This window comes from Procambarus clarkii, chromosome 60, assembly GCF_040958095.1.
Source record: "Procambarus clarkii isolate CNS0578487 chromosome 60, FALCON_Pclarkii_2.0, whole genome shotgun sequence".
NCBI classification, from domain to species: Eukaryota; Metazoa; Arthropoda; class Malacostraca; order Decapoda; family Cambaridae; genus Procambarus; species Procambarus clarkii.
This window is the reverse complement of record NC_091209.1, coordinates 1,316,217-1,330,420: the sequence shown is the minus strand read 5'-3', so window position 1 is coordinate 1,330,420 and position 14,204 is coordinate 1,316,217.

Genomic DNA, 14,204 nt, shown 5'->3' with positions numbered 1-14,204 from the left:
GGACAGAGCCCTGAGGCACCCCACTTACAACATTTTCCCACTCTGACTTGACTCCATTTATACTAACTCTCTGTTTCCTTTGAAGAACATAAGAACATAAGAACAAAGGTAACTGCAGAAGGCCTATTGGCCCATACGAGGCAGCTCCTATCTATAACCACCCAATCCCACTCATATACTTGTCCAACATAAGAACAAAGGTAACTGCAGAAGGCCTATTGGCCCATACGAGGCAGCTCCTATTCTATAACCACCCAATCCCACTCATATACTTGTCCAACCCGTGCTTGAAACAATCGAGGGACCCCACCTCCACAATGTTACGCGGCAATTGGTTCCACAAATCAACAACCCTGTTACTGAACCAGTATTTACCCAAGTCTTTCCTAAATCTAAACTTATCCAATTTATACCCATTGTTTCGTGTTATGTCCTGTGTTGATACTTTTAATACCCTATTAATATCCCCCCGGTTATGTCCATTCATCCACTTGTAAACCTCTATCATGTCACCCCTAACTCTTCGCCTTTCCAGTGAATGCAACTTAAGCTTTGTTAATCTTTCTTCATATGAAAGATTTCTAATTTGGGGAATTAACTTAGTCATCCTACGCTGGACACGTTCAAGTGAATTTATATCCATTCTATAATATGGCGACCAAAACTGAACTGCATAATCTAAATGGGGCCTAACTAGAGCAAGATATAGCTTGAGAACCACACCAGGTGTCTTGTTACTAACGCTGCGATTAATAAATCCAAGTGTCCGATTTGCCTTATTACGAACATTTATGCATTGATCCTTTTGTTTTAAATTCTTACTAATCATAACTCCCAGATCCCTTTCGCAATCCGACTTCGCAATCACAACACCATCTAGCTCGTATCTTGTAACTCTATCATCATTACCTAACCTCAGAACTTTACATTTATCAGCATTAAACTGCATCTGCCAATCCTTTGACCATTTCAAAACCCTATCTAGATCAACTTGAAGTGATAGTGAGTCCTCCTCCGAATTAATTTCCCTACCGATTTTCGTATCATCGGCAAATTTGCAAATGTTGCTACTCAAACCTGAATCTAAATCATTTATATATATTATAATCAACAGAGGTCCCAGGACAGAGCCCCGAGGCACCCCACCCACAACACTTTCCCACTCTGACTTATTCGTCTTCATCTTGAAAAACATAAATTAATAATTGAGTCGCAACATGGTTTTATAAATGGCCGTTCATGTTTAACAAATTTGTTATCTTTTTATTCTAGCATTGTTGAGGCAGTTGATAGTGGTAAGGATTGCGATGTTGTATACCTTGACTTTAGCAAAGCTTTTGATACAGTGCCACATGAAAGACTGATTAAAAAGATAGAGTCTCATGGTATTGGGGGTGTTATATTAAGCTGGATTAGGGCATGGCTATACCAAAGGAAACAGAGAGTTAGTATAAATGGAATCAAGTCAGAGTGGGAAAATGTTGTAAGTGGAGTGCCTCAAGGCTCTGTCCTGGGACCTCTGTTGTTTATAATATATATAAATGATTTAGATTCAGGTTTGAGTAGCAACATTTGCAAATTTGCCGATGATACGAAAATCGGTAGGGAAATTAATTCGGAGGAGGACTCACTATCACTTCAAGTTGATCTAGATAGGGTTTTGAAATGGTCAAAGGATTGGCAGATGCAGTTTAATGCTGATAAATGTAAAGTTCTGAGGTTAGGTAATGATGATAGAGTTACAAGATACGAGCTAGATGGTGTTGTGATTGCGAAGTCGGATTGCGAAAGGGATCTGGGAGTTATGATTAGTAAGAATTTAAAACAAAAGGATCAATGCATAAATGTTCGTAATAAGGCAAATCGGACACTTGGATTTATTAATCGCAGCGTTAGTAACAAGACACCTGGTGTGGTTCTCAAGCTATATCTTGCTCTAGTTAGGCCCCATTTAGATTATGCAGTTCAGTTTTGGTCGCCATATTATAGAATGGATATAAATTCACTTGAACGTGTCCAGCGTAGGATGACTAAGTTAATTCCCCAAATTAGAAATCTTTCATATGAAGAAAGATTAACAAAGCTTAAGTTGCATTCACTGGAAAGGCGAAGAGTTAGGGGTGACATGATAGAGGTTTACAAGTGGATGAATGGACATAACCGGGGGGATATTAATAGGGTATTAAAAGTATCAACACAGGACAGAACACGAAACAATGGGTATAAATTGGATAAGTTTAGATTTAGGAAAGACTTGGGTAAATACTGGTTCAGTAACAGGGTTGTTGATTTGTGGAACCAATTGCCGCGTAACATTGTGGAGGTGGGGTCCCTCGATTGTTTCAAGCACGGGTTGGACAAGTATATGAGTGGGATTGGGTGGTTATAGAATAGGAGCTGCCTCGTATGGGCCAATAGGCCTTCTGCAGTTACCTTTGTTCTTATGTTCTTATGTTCTTATGACTTGACTCCACCTATACCAACTCTCCGCCTCCCCCGGCACAGCCACGCCCCAATCCAGCTTAATATAGCACCCCCAATACCACGAGACTCCATCCCTCATAAGAACATAAGAACATAAGAACAAAGGTAACTGCAGAAGGCCTATTGGCCCATTCGAGGCAGCTCCTATTCTATAACCACCCAATCCCACTCATATACTTGTCCAACCCGCGCTTGAAACAATCGAGGGACCCCACCTCCACCACGTTACGCGGCAATTGGTTCCACAAATCAACAACCCTGTTACTGAACCAGTATTTACCCAAGTCTTTCCTAAATCTAAACTTATCCAATTTATACCCATTGTTTCGTGTTCTGTCCTGTGTTGATACTTTTAATACCCTATTAATATCCCCCTTGTTATGTCCATTCACCCACTTGTAAACCTCTATCATGTCGCCCCTAACTCTTCGCCTTTCCAGTGAATGCAACTTAAGCTTTGTTAATCTTTCTTCATATGAAAGATTTCTAATTTGGGGAATTAACTTAGTCATCCTACGCTGGACACGTTCAAGTGAATTTATATCCATTCTATAATATGGCGACCAAAACTGAACTGCATAATCTAAATGGGGCCTAACTAGAGCAAGATATAGCTTGACAACCACACCAGGTGTCTTGTTACTAACGCTGCGATTAATAAATCCAAGTGTCCGATTTGCCTTATTACGAACATTTATGCATTGATCCTTTTGTTTTAAATTCTTACTAATCATAACTCCCAGATCCCTTTCGCAATCCGACTTCGCAATCACAACACCATCTAGCTCGTATCTTGTAACTCTATCATCATTACCTAACCTCAGAACTTTACATTTATCAGCATTAAACTGCATCTGCCAATCCTTTGACCATTTCAAAACCCTATCTAGATCAACTTGAAGTGATAGTGAGTCCTCCTCCGAATTAATTTCCCTACCGATTTTCGTATCATCGGCAAATTTGCAAATGTTGCTACTCAAACCTGAATCTAAATCATTTATATATATTATAAACAACAGAGGTCCCAGGACAGAGCCTTGAGGCACTCCACTTACAACATTTTCCCACTCTGACTTGATTCCATTTATACTAACTCTCTGTTTCCTTTGGTATAGCCATGCCCTAATCCAGCTTAATATAGCACCCCCAATACCATGAGACTCTATCTTTTTAATCAGTCTTTCATGTGGCACTGTATCAAAAGCTTTGCTAAAGTCAAGGTATACAACATCGCAATCCTTACCACTATCAACTGCCTCAACAATGCTAGAATAAAAAGATAACAAATTTGTTAAACATGAACGGCCATTTATAAAACCATGTTGAGACTCAATTATTAATTTATGTTTTTCAAGATGAAGACGAATGTTATTTGCTATTATAGATTCGAGTAACTTTCCCACAATAGACGTTAGGCTAATTGGTCGATAGTTAGACGCAAGTGATCTATCTCCTTTCTTAAAAACTGGTATCACATTAGCAACTTTCCAAAACTCTGGCACTCTGCCTGACTCTATTGATTTATTAAATATGGTTGACAGTGGGTCACAAAGCTCCTCTTTGCATTCTTTAAGCACCCTGGCAAACACTTCATCCGGCCCTGGGGATTTGTTTGGTTTGAGTTTTACTATTTGTTTAAGAACATCCTCCCTGGTAACTGCTAAACTCGTCAACCTGTCCTCGTCAACCTCGTCCCCACCCACATAGACTTGTTCAGCTGAAGGCATATTGTTAAGTTCCTCTTTAGTAAATACAGATACAAAATATTTATTAAAAATACTACTCATCTCTTCATCACTATCTGTTATTTGACCTGTATCAGTTTTTACTGGACCTATCCTTTCCCTAGTCTTAGTACGATATAACTGAAAAAACCCTTTAGGATTTGTCTTTGCTTGCCCTGCTATGCGAACTTCATAGTTTCTTTTTGCTTTCCTTATCTCTTTTTTAACATTTCTAACCAGTTGTACGAATTCCTGTTCTAAAGTGACCTCCCCATTTTTAATCCTTTTGTACCAAGCTCTCTTTTTACCTATAAGGTTCTTCAAATTCTTTGTTATCCACTTTGGGTCATTAGTATTCGATCTATTCAATTTGTATGGTATACTACGTTCCTGTGCTTTGTTTAGAATATTCTTAAATAAGTTATATATTGAATCCACATCGAAATCCCCATTTAAGTCACCTATCGCTGGGTTCATGTCTCGCTCCAAGACCGGCCCACACCCCATACCCAAGACTTTCCAATCAATTTGACTCAAAAAATTTCTTAGGCTATTAAAATCAGCTTTTCGAAAATCTGGCACTTTAACAGAATTTTCTCCTACTGGTCTATTCCATTCTATGCTAAATCTGATTTCTTTGTGATCACTGCTCCCTAGCTCACTCCCTATTTCGATGTCATTAATTTGCGTTTCCCTGTTAGTTAACACTAAATCTAAAATATTATTTTCCCGTGTTGGTTCCTTAATGTGTTGCGTAAGAAAGCAATCGTCAATTAATTCTAGAAAATCTTCTGCTTCACTATTCCCTGTTTTGTTCAACCAGTTTATTCCGCTAAAATTAAAGTCACCCATGACATAAATACTGTAAGATCTAGATGCTCTAGATATTTCATCCCATAGGTGCTTTGCTTCCATTCTGTCTAAATTTGGTGGCCTATATATTACTCCTATTATAATATTATTAGCTTTTTCGTTTAATTCTATCCAAATAGTTTCTGTGTGTGGCTCTGTTTTGATTCCCTCTTTGAGACTACATTTCAAATTGTCCCTAACATATATGGCTACTCCACCTCCTCGTCTAATATATCTATCTGTGTGAAATAGTTTAAATCCGTATATTTGATATTCAGCTAATAGTTCTCTATTTTCTACATTCATCCACGTTTCGGTAAGTGCAATAATATCAATTTGTTCTGTGCAGACAAGAGCATTTAATTCGTTAATTTTATTTCTTAGACTTCTACTGTTAGTGTAATATACCCTAAGTGAATTGTTATTTTGCGGACCTTCTCTTTCCCTGATCGTTTTGCCAATTCCTTTCTCCCACAAACACATACTTTTATTACCTCCTTCCTCCAAATCAATTCCCATACCTCTATCTACTAACAGTTTAAACCCAAACAAACACCTCTAACCACTTCCTCCAACGAGTTCGCAACAGCAACAACCCCAGCTCTCGATAGATGCACCCCATCACGAGCATACATTTCATTTCTTCCATAGAAGTGTTCCCAGTTGTCTATGAAAGATATTGCATTTGTTTTGCAATATCTTTCCAGCCGGCAATTGACACCAAGTGCCCTCGATATCCATTCATTTCCCACTCCCTTTCTTGGAAGAATGCCACATATGATCGGGATTCCTCCCTTGCTCCTAACTAATTCTATGGCTGTTTTATACCTCTGAATCAGTTCAGAGGTATAAACCTCCAATCAACCTCCAATCAGTCTCCCATGCGGCACTGCATCAAAAGCCCCGCCAAAGTCAAGGCACACAACATCGCAATCCTTACCACTATCAACTGCCTCAACAATGCTAGAATAAAAAGATAACAAATTTGTTAAACATGAACGGCCATTTATAAAACCATGTTGCGACTCAATTATTAATTTATGTTTTTCAAGATGAAGACGAATTTTATTTGCTATTATAGATTCGAGTAACTTTCCCACAATAGACGTTAGGCTAATTGGTCGATAGTTAGACGCAAGTGATCTATCTCCTTTCTTAAAAACTGGTATCACATTAGCAACTTTCCAAAACTCTGGCACTCTGCCTGACTCTATTGATTTATTAAATATGGTTGACAGTGGGTCACAAAGCTCCTCTTTGCATTCTTTAAACACCCTGGCAAACACTTCATCCGGCCCTGGGGATTTGTTTGGTTTGAGTTTTACTATTTGTTTAAGAACATCCTCCCTGGTAACTGCTAAACTCGTCAACCTGTCCTCGTCCCCACCCACATAGACTTGTTCGGCTGAAGGCATATTGTAAGTTCCTCTTTAGTAAATACAGATACAAAATATTTATTAAAAATACTACTCATCTCTTCATCACTATCTGTTATTTGACCTGTCTCAGTTTTTAATGGACCTATCCTTTCCCTAGTCTTAGTACGATATAACTGAAAAAACCCTTTAGGATTTGTCTTTGCTTGCCCTGCTATGCGAACTTCATAGTTTCTTTTTGCTTTCCTTATCTCTTTTTTAACATTTCTAACCAGTTGTACGAATTCCTGTTCTAAAGTGACCTCCCCATTTTTAATCCTTTTGTACCAAGCTCTCTTTTTACCTATAAGGTTCTTCAAATTCTTTGTTATCCACTTTGGGTCATTAGTATTCGATCTATTCAATTTGTATGGTATACTACGTTCCTGTGCTTTGTTTAGAATATTCTTAAATAAGTTATATATTGAATCCACATCGAAATCCCCATTTAAGTCACCTATCGCTGGGTTCATGTCTCGCTCCAAGACCGGCCCACACCCCATACCCAAGACTTTCCAATCAATTTGACCCAAAAAATTTCTTAGGCTATTAAAATCAGCTTTTCGAAAATCTGGCACTTTAACAGAATTTTCTCCTACTGGTCTATTCCATTCTATGCTAAATCTGATTTCTTTGTGATCACTGCTCCCTAGCTCACTCCCTATTTCGATGTCATTAATTTGCGTTTCCCTGTTAGTTAACACTAAATCTAAAATATTATTTTCCCGTGTTGGTTCCTTAATGTGTTGCGTAAGAAAGCAATCGTCAATTAATTCTAGAAAATCTTCTGCTTCACTATTCCCTGTTTTGTTCAACCAGTTTATTCCGCTAAAATTAAAGTCACCCATGACATAAATACTGTTAGATCTAGATGCTCTAGATATTTCATCCCATAGATGCTTTGCTTCCATTCTGTCTAAATTTGGTGGCCTATATATTACTCCTATTATAATATTATTAGCTTTTTCGTTTAATTCAATCCAAATAGTTTCTGTGTGTGGCTCTGTTTTGATTCCCTCTTTGAGACTACATTTCAAATTGTCCCTAACATATATAGCCATGTCCCTTTGGTATAGCCATGCCCTAATCCAGCTTAATATAGCACCCCCAATACCATGAGACTCTAACTTTTTAATCAGTCTTTCATGTGGCACTGTATCAAAAGCTTTGCTAAAGTCAAGGTACACAACATCACAATCCTTACCACTATCAACTGCCTCAACAATGCTAGAATAAAAAGATAACAAATTTGTTAAACATGAACGGCCATTTATAAAACCATGTTGCGACTCAATTATTAATTTATGTTTTTCAAGATGAAGACGAATTTTATTTGCTATTATAGATTCGAGTAACTTTCCCACAATAGACGTTAGGCTAATTGGTCGATAGTTAGACGCAAGTGATCTATCTCCTTTCTTAAAAACTGGTATCACATTAGCAACTTTCCAAAACTCTGGCACTCTGCCTGACTCTATTGATTTATTAAATATGGTAGACAGTGGGTCACAAAGCTCCTCTTTGCATTCTTTAAGCACCCTGGCAAACACTTCATCCGGCCCTGGGGATTTGTTTGGTTTGAGTTTTACTATTTGTTTAAGGACATCCTCCCTGGTAACTGTTAAACTCGTCAACCTGTCCTCGTCCCCACCCACATAGACTTGTTCGGCAGAAGGCATATTGTTAAGTTCCTCTTTAGTAAATACAGATACAAAATATTTATTAAAAATACTACTCATCTCTTCATCACTATCTGTTATTTGACCTGTCTCAGTTTTTAATGGACCTATCCTTTCCCTAGTCTTAGTACGATATAACTGAAAAAACCCTTTAGGATTTGTCTTTGCTTGCCCTGCTATGCGAACTTCATAGTTTCTTTTTGCTTTCCTTATCTCTTTTTTAACATTTCTAACCAGTTGTACGAATTCCTGTTCTAAAGTGACCTCCCCATTTTTAATCCTTTTGTACCAAGCTCTCTTTTTACCTATAAGGTTCTTCAAATCCTTTGTTATCCACTTTGGGTCATTGGTATTCGATCTATTCAATTTGTATGGTATACTACGTTCCTGTGCTTTGTTTAGAATATTCTTAAATAAGTTATATATTGAATCCACATCGAAATCCCCATTTACGTCACCTATCGCTGGGTTCATGTCGCTCCAAGACCGGCCCCCACCCCATACCCAAGACTTTCCAATCAATTTGACCCAAAAAATTTCTAAGGCTATTAAAATCAGCTTTTCGAAAATCTGGCACTTTAACAGAATTTTCTCCTACAGGTCTATTCCATTCTATGCTAAATCTGATTTCTTTGTGATCACTGTTCCCTAGCTCACTCCCTTTTTCTGTCATTAATTTGTGTTTCCCTGTTAGTTAACACTAAATCTAAAATATTATTTTCCCGTGTTGGATCCTTAATGTGTTGCGTAAGCAACCCGTCCTCTTAAAAATAACGTCACTTTTGGCTCGTATGCGCGATATGGCCAAATTTGGACGTAATTTGAAATGAAATCGACTCACAAAAGTGACGTTCTGTTCCGTTTTCTATTTGAGTCGTCCGGCGTACGCGCAGAGGTTATGAGAGGACACTTTAAATTAACGTTTTTCATAACGTTTTGAAACTGTATGAGAATTTCCTGCCCACCTAACCTATCAGAGGACCCTTAACCTATTGTTGTTGAAAAAAATCCCAAATTTATTTTCATTTTCAAATTACGTCCAAATTCGGCCATACTGGCAAACGGCCAAAAGCGACGTTCTTTTTAAGAGGACAGGTTGGCGTATGAAAGCAATCGTCAATTAATTCTAGAAAATCTTCTGCTTCACTATTCCCTGTTTTGTTCAACCAGTTTATTCCACTAAAATTAAAGTCACCCATGACGTAAATACTGTTAGATCTAGATGCTCTAGATATTTCATCCCATAGATGCTTTGCTTCCATTCTGTCTAAATTTGGTGGCCTATATATAACTCCTATAATAATATTATTAGCTTTTTCGTTTAATTCTATCCAAATAGTTTCTGTGTGTGGCTCAGTTTTGATTTCCTCTTTGAGACTACATTTCAAATTGTCCCTAACATATATGGCTACTCCCCCTCCTCGTCTAATATATCTATCTGTGTGAAATAGTTTTAATCCATTTATTTGATATTCAGCTAATAGTTCTCTATTTTCTACATTCATCCACGTTTCGGTAAGTGCAATAATATCTATTTTTTCTGTGCAGACAAGAGCATTTAATTCGTTAATTTTATTTCTTAGACTTCTACTGTTAGTGTAATATACCCTAAGTGAATTGTTATTTTGAGGCCCTTCTCTTTCCCTGATCATTTTGCCAATTCCTTTCTCCCACAAACACGTACTTTTATTATCTCCTTCCTCCAAATCAATTCCCATACCTCTATCAGCTAACAGTTTAAACCCAAACAAACACCTCAAACCACTTCTTCCAACGAGTTCGCAACAGCAACAACCCCAGCTCTCGATAGATGCACCCCATCACGAGCATACATTCCATTTCTTCCATAGAAGTCTTCCCAGTTGTCTATGAAAGATATTGCATTTGATTTGCAATATCTTTCCAGCCGGCAATTGACACCAAGTGCCTTCGATATCCATTCATTTCCTAATCCCTTTCTTGGAAGAATGCCACATATGATCGGGATTCCTCCCTTGCTCCTAACTAATTCAATGGCTGTCCTGAATCTCTTTATTAGTTCCTCACTCCCAACTCGCCCAACATCATTACCCCCTGCACTAATACAAATAATGGGTTTGTTTCCATTCCCGTCATAATATCATTCATGTTTCCAACAATATCACCAATTCCAGCTCCCGGATAGCAAACCCTTAATCTGTTTCCCCTATCTCTGGCACAAAACGTTCTGTCTAAATACCTCACCTGGGAATCTCCCACAACCAAAATTCGCTTCGATTCTCCCTTTTCCTTTCGAGCAGTTTGAGGGACCTGCGCTACAATGCTCCTCGTTACTTTGTCTTTGCCACCTCGTTGAACAACAGGTTCAACACAGCACTCGTCCTCTAATACGTCAAATGCGTTAAAAGTTCTTAGGTGTAGGCTATTAGTTGTCGGTTTTGCCAAGGTCTTCTTAAGACCCCTGTCTTTCACAACTTGCCAAGACGAGGACTTCTTAATACTGGTCTCGTCAGTCCTTCTTAATGAGGTCCCGTCAACACTGGCCTCCTCCTTCGTTTCCTCCCTAAGTCGTAGCGGTCTTACCTCCTCCCGCAGGGAATCCATCTCTGCTCTCAGAGCTCCAACCAGACTCACCAAATCCCTCACTAATCCCTCCATTATTGCAATAATAATGTTATTAGAATCGGAGCTCCAGCTAACACAACCTCTCACTGTGACAGCACCTGACAATCCCACTCTATATGAGTGGGATTGGGTGGTTATAGAATAGGAGCTGCCTCGTATGGGCCAATAGGCCTTCTGCAGTTACCTTTGTTCTTATGTTCTTATGTTCTTATGCTAAACTCGTCAACCTGTCCTCGTTCCCACCCACATAGACTTGTTCGGCTGAAGGCATATTGTTAAGTTCCTCTTTAGTAAACACAGATATAAAATATTTGTTAAAAATACTACTCATCTCCTTGTCATTTTCCGTTATTTGATCTGTCTCAGTTTTTAATAGACATATCCTTTCCCTAGTCTTAGTTCGATATAACTGAAAAAACCTTTAGGATTTGTCTTTGCTTGCCCTGCTATAAGAACTTCATAGTTTCTTTTTGCTTTCCTTATATCTTTTTTAACATTTCTAACCAGTTGTATGAATTCCTGTTCTAAAATGACTTCCCCATTCTTAATCCGTTTGCACCAAGCTCTCTTTTTACCTATAAGGTTCTTCAAATTCTTTGTTATCCACTTTGGGTCATTAGTATTCGATTTATTCAACTTGTATGGTATACTGCGTTCCTGTGCTTTGTTTAGAATATTCTTAAATAAGTTATATATTGAATCCACATCAAAATCCCCTTTTACATCACCTATCGCTGGGTTCATGTCTTGCTCCAAGACCGGCCCACACCCCATACCCAAGACTTTCCAATCTATTTGACCCAAAAAAATTCTTAAGCTATTAAAATCAGCTTTTCGAAAATCTGGCACTTTAACAGAATTTTCTCCTACAGGTCTATTCCATTCTATGCTAAATCTGATTTCTTTGTGATCACTGTTCCCTAGCTCACTTCCTATTTCGATGTCATTAATTTGAGTTTCCCTGTTAGTTAACACTAAATCTAAAATATTATTTTCCCGCGTTGGTTCCTTAATGTGTTGCGTAAGAAACCAATCGTCAATTAATTCTAGAAAATCTTCTGCTTCACTATTCCCTGTTTTGATTAACTAGTTTATTCCCCTAAAATTAATGTCACCCATGACATAAATACTGTTAGATGTAGATGCTCTAGATATTTCATCCCATAGATGCTTTGCTTCCATTCTGTCTAAATTTGGTGGCCTATATATAACTGCTATTATAATATTATTTGCTTTTTCGTTTAATTCTATCCAAATAGTTTCTGTGTGTGGCTCAGTTTTGATTCCCTCTTTGAGACTACATTTCAAATTGTCCCTAACATATATGGCTACTCCCCCTCCTCGTCTAATATATCTATCTGTGTGAAATAGTTTAAATCCATTTATTTGATATTCAGCTAATAGCTCTCTGTTTTCTACATTCATACACGTTTTGGTAAGTGCAATAATATCTATTGTTTCTGTGCAGACAAGAGCATTTAATTCGTTAATTTTATTTCTTAGACTTCTACTGTTAGTGTAATATACCCTAAGTGAATTGTTATTTTGAGACCCTTCTCTTTCCCTGATCATTTTGCCAATTCCTTTCTCCCACAAACACATACTTTTATAACCTCCTTCCTCCAAATCAATTCCCATACCACTATCTACTAACAGTTTAAACCCAAACAAACACCTCTAACAAAGCTTAAGTTGCATTCATTGGAAAGGCGAAGAGTTAGGGGTGACATGATAGAGGTTTACAAGTGGATGAATGGACATAACAAAGGGGATATTAATAGGGTATTAAAAGTATCAACACAAGACAGAACACGAAACAATGGATATAAATTGGATAAGTTTAGATTTAGGAAAGACTTGGGTAAATACTGGTTCAGTAACAGGGTTGTTGATTTGTGGAACCAATTGCCGCGTAACATTGTGGAGGTGGGGTCCCTCGATTGTTTCAAGCACGGGTTGGACAAGTATATGAGTGGGATTGGGTGGTTATAGAATAGGAGCTGCCTCGTATGGGCCAATAGGCCTTCTGCAGTTACCTTTGTTCTTATGTTCTTATGTTCTTATGTATATGAGTGGGATTGGGTGGTTATAAATAGGAGCTGCCTCGTATGGGCCAATAGGCCTTCTGCAGTTACCTTTGTTCTTATGTTAGTGCTATCGGTCTGTAATTTTTTGCCTCTGCCTTATTTCCTCCTTCATGGAGTGGTGCTATCTCTGCTGTTTTTAGTATGTCAGGGATAACGCCAGTATCTAGGCTTTGTCTCCACAGAATGTGAAGGGCCTGCGATAGTGTTTTTTTACAGTTCTTGATGAATATGGAGTTCCAAGAATCCGGGCCTGGTGCAGAGTGCAGAGGCATACTGTTTATGGCTTCTTCAAAATCCAGTGGGGATAGGGTGACGTCTGATATATGATTTGATGTTGGTATCATATCCATGAAAAATTCATTTGGGTTATCAATCTTTAGTGCGTTTGGTGGCTCGCTGAAAACAGAGTCGTACTGCTTCCTCAGTATTTCGCTCATTTCTTTGTTGTCATCAGTGAAAGTTCCATCTCCCTTTCGCAGGGGCCCGATACTAGATGTGGTTTTTGATCTTGATTTTGCATAGAAGAAAAATATTTCGGATTTCTCTCTATTTCACTGATGGCCTTTTGCTCTCTATGCCTCTCCAGGGTTTTGTATGATTCTTGTAGCTTGAGTTCAATTGTTTCTATTTCTTTACCTAACCTTCTTCGCCGTTCTTGAGATAGGATGCGACTCTCAAGTTGTTCCGCGATTCGTTTTCTTCGCCTATATAGGGAAGGACGTTCCCGTTCCAATCTGCATCTCTTTCTCTTTTTTCTTAGAGGTATGCGGTTTGAACATATTTCTAGTGCTACTGAGCTTATTTTTTCCAGGCACTGGTTCAGGTTTGTATTTTCTAGCTGTTCTTCCCAGTTTATTTCTGTGAAGTCCTGGTTTATTTGCTACCAGTTTATCTGTTTATTATTGAAGTTGAATTTGCTGAAATCTCCTCCACCGGGAATCTGGATTGGTTTTGAAGGTCTATTCCCCATGGTTGTCAGAACTTCAATTAAGTTGTGATCTGAGTAACATGTATTTGTAATCATTATGTTCCTGATCAACACCCTGTATTTGTAATCATTATGTTCCAGCTTCAACACCCTAATAGACAGTGGCTCATCTTGCTTAACGTTTAAGTACTAATGAAACCTAAACCTGATTTGTACATTTTATCTGTTTTTAGTAATGAACGCGAGGCAGAGAAAACTGAATATTAAGTATATTTTTCTTATCTTAGGTTTCAAATGTTTTATCGAAGCTTAAACAAATATTTGGAAGTTTTTATTTCTATGTTGACGACTTCAGTGAAAAGGTACTTAATGACATACAAATTTCATATTTTCACTAAATTATGTAATTTAATAGTACTAGTTAATTAAAG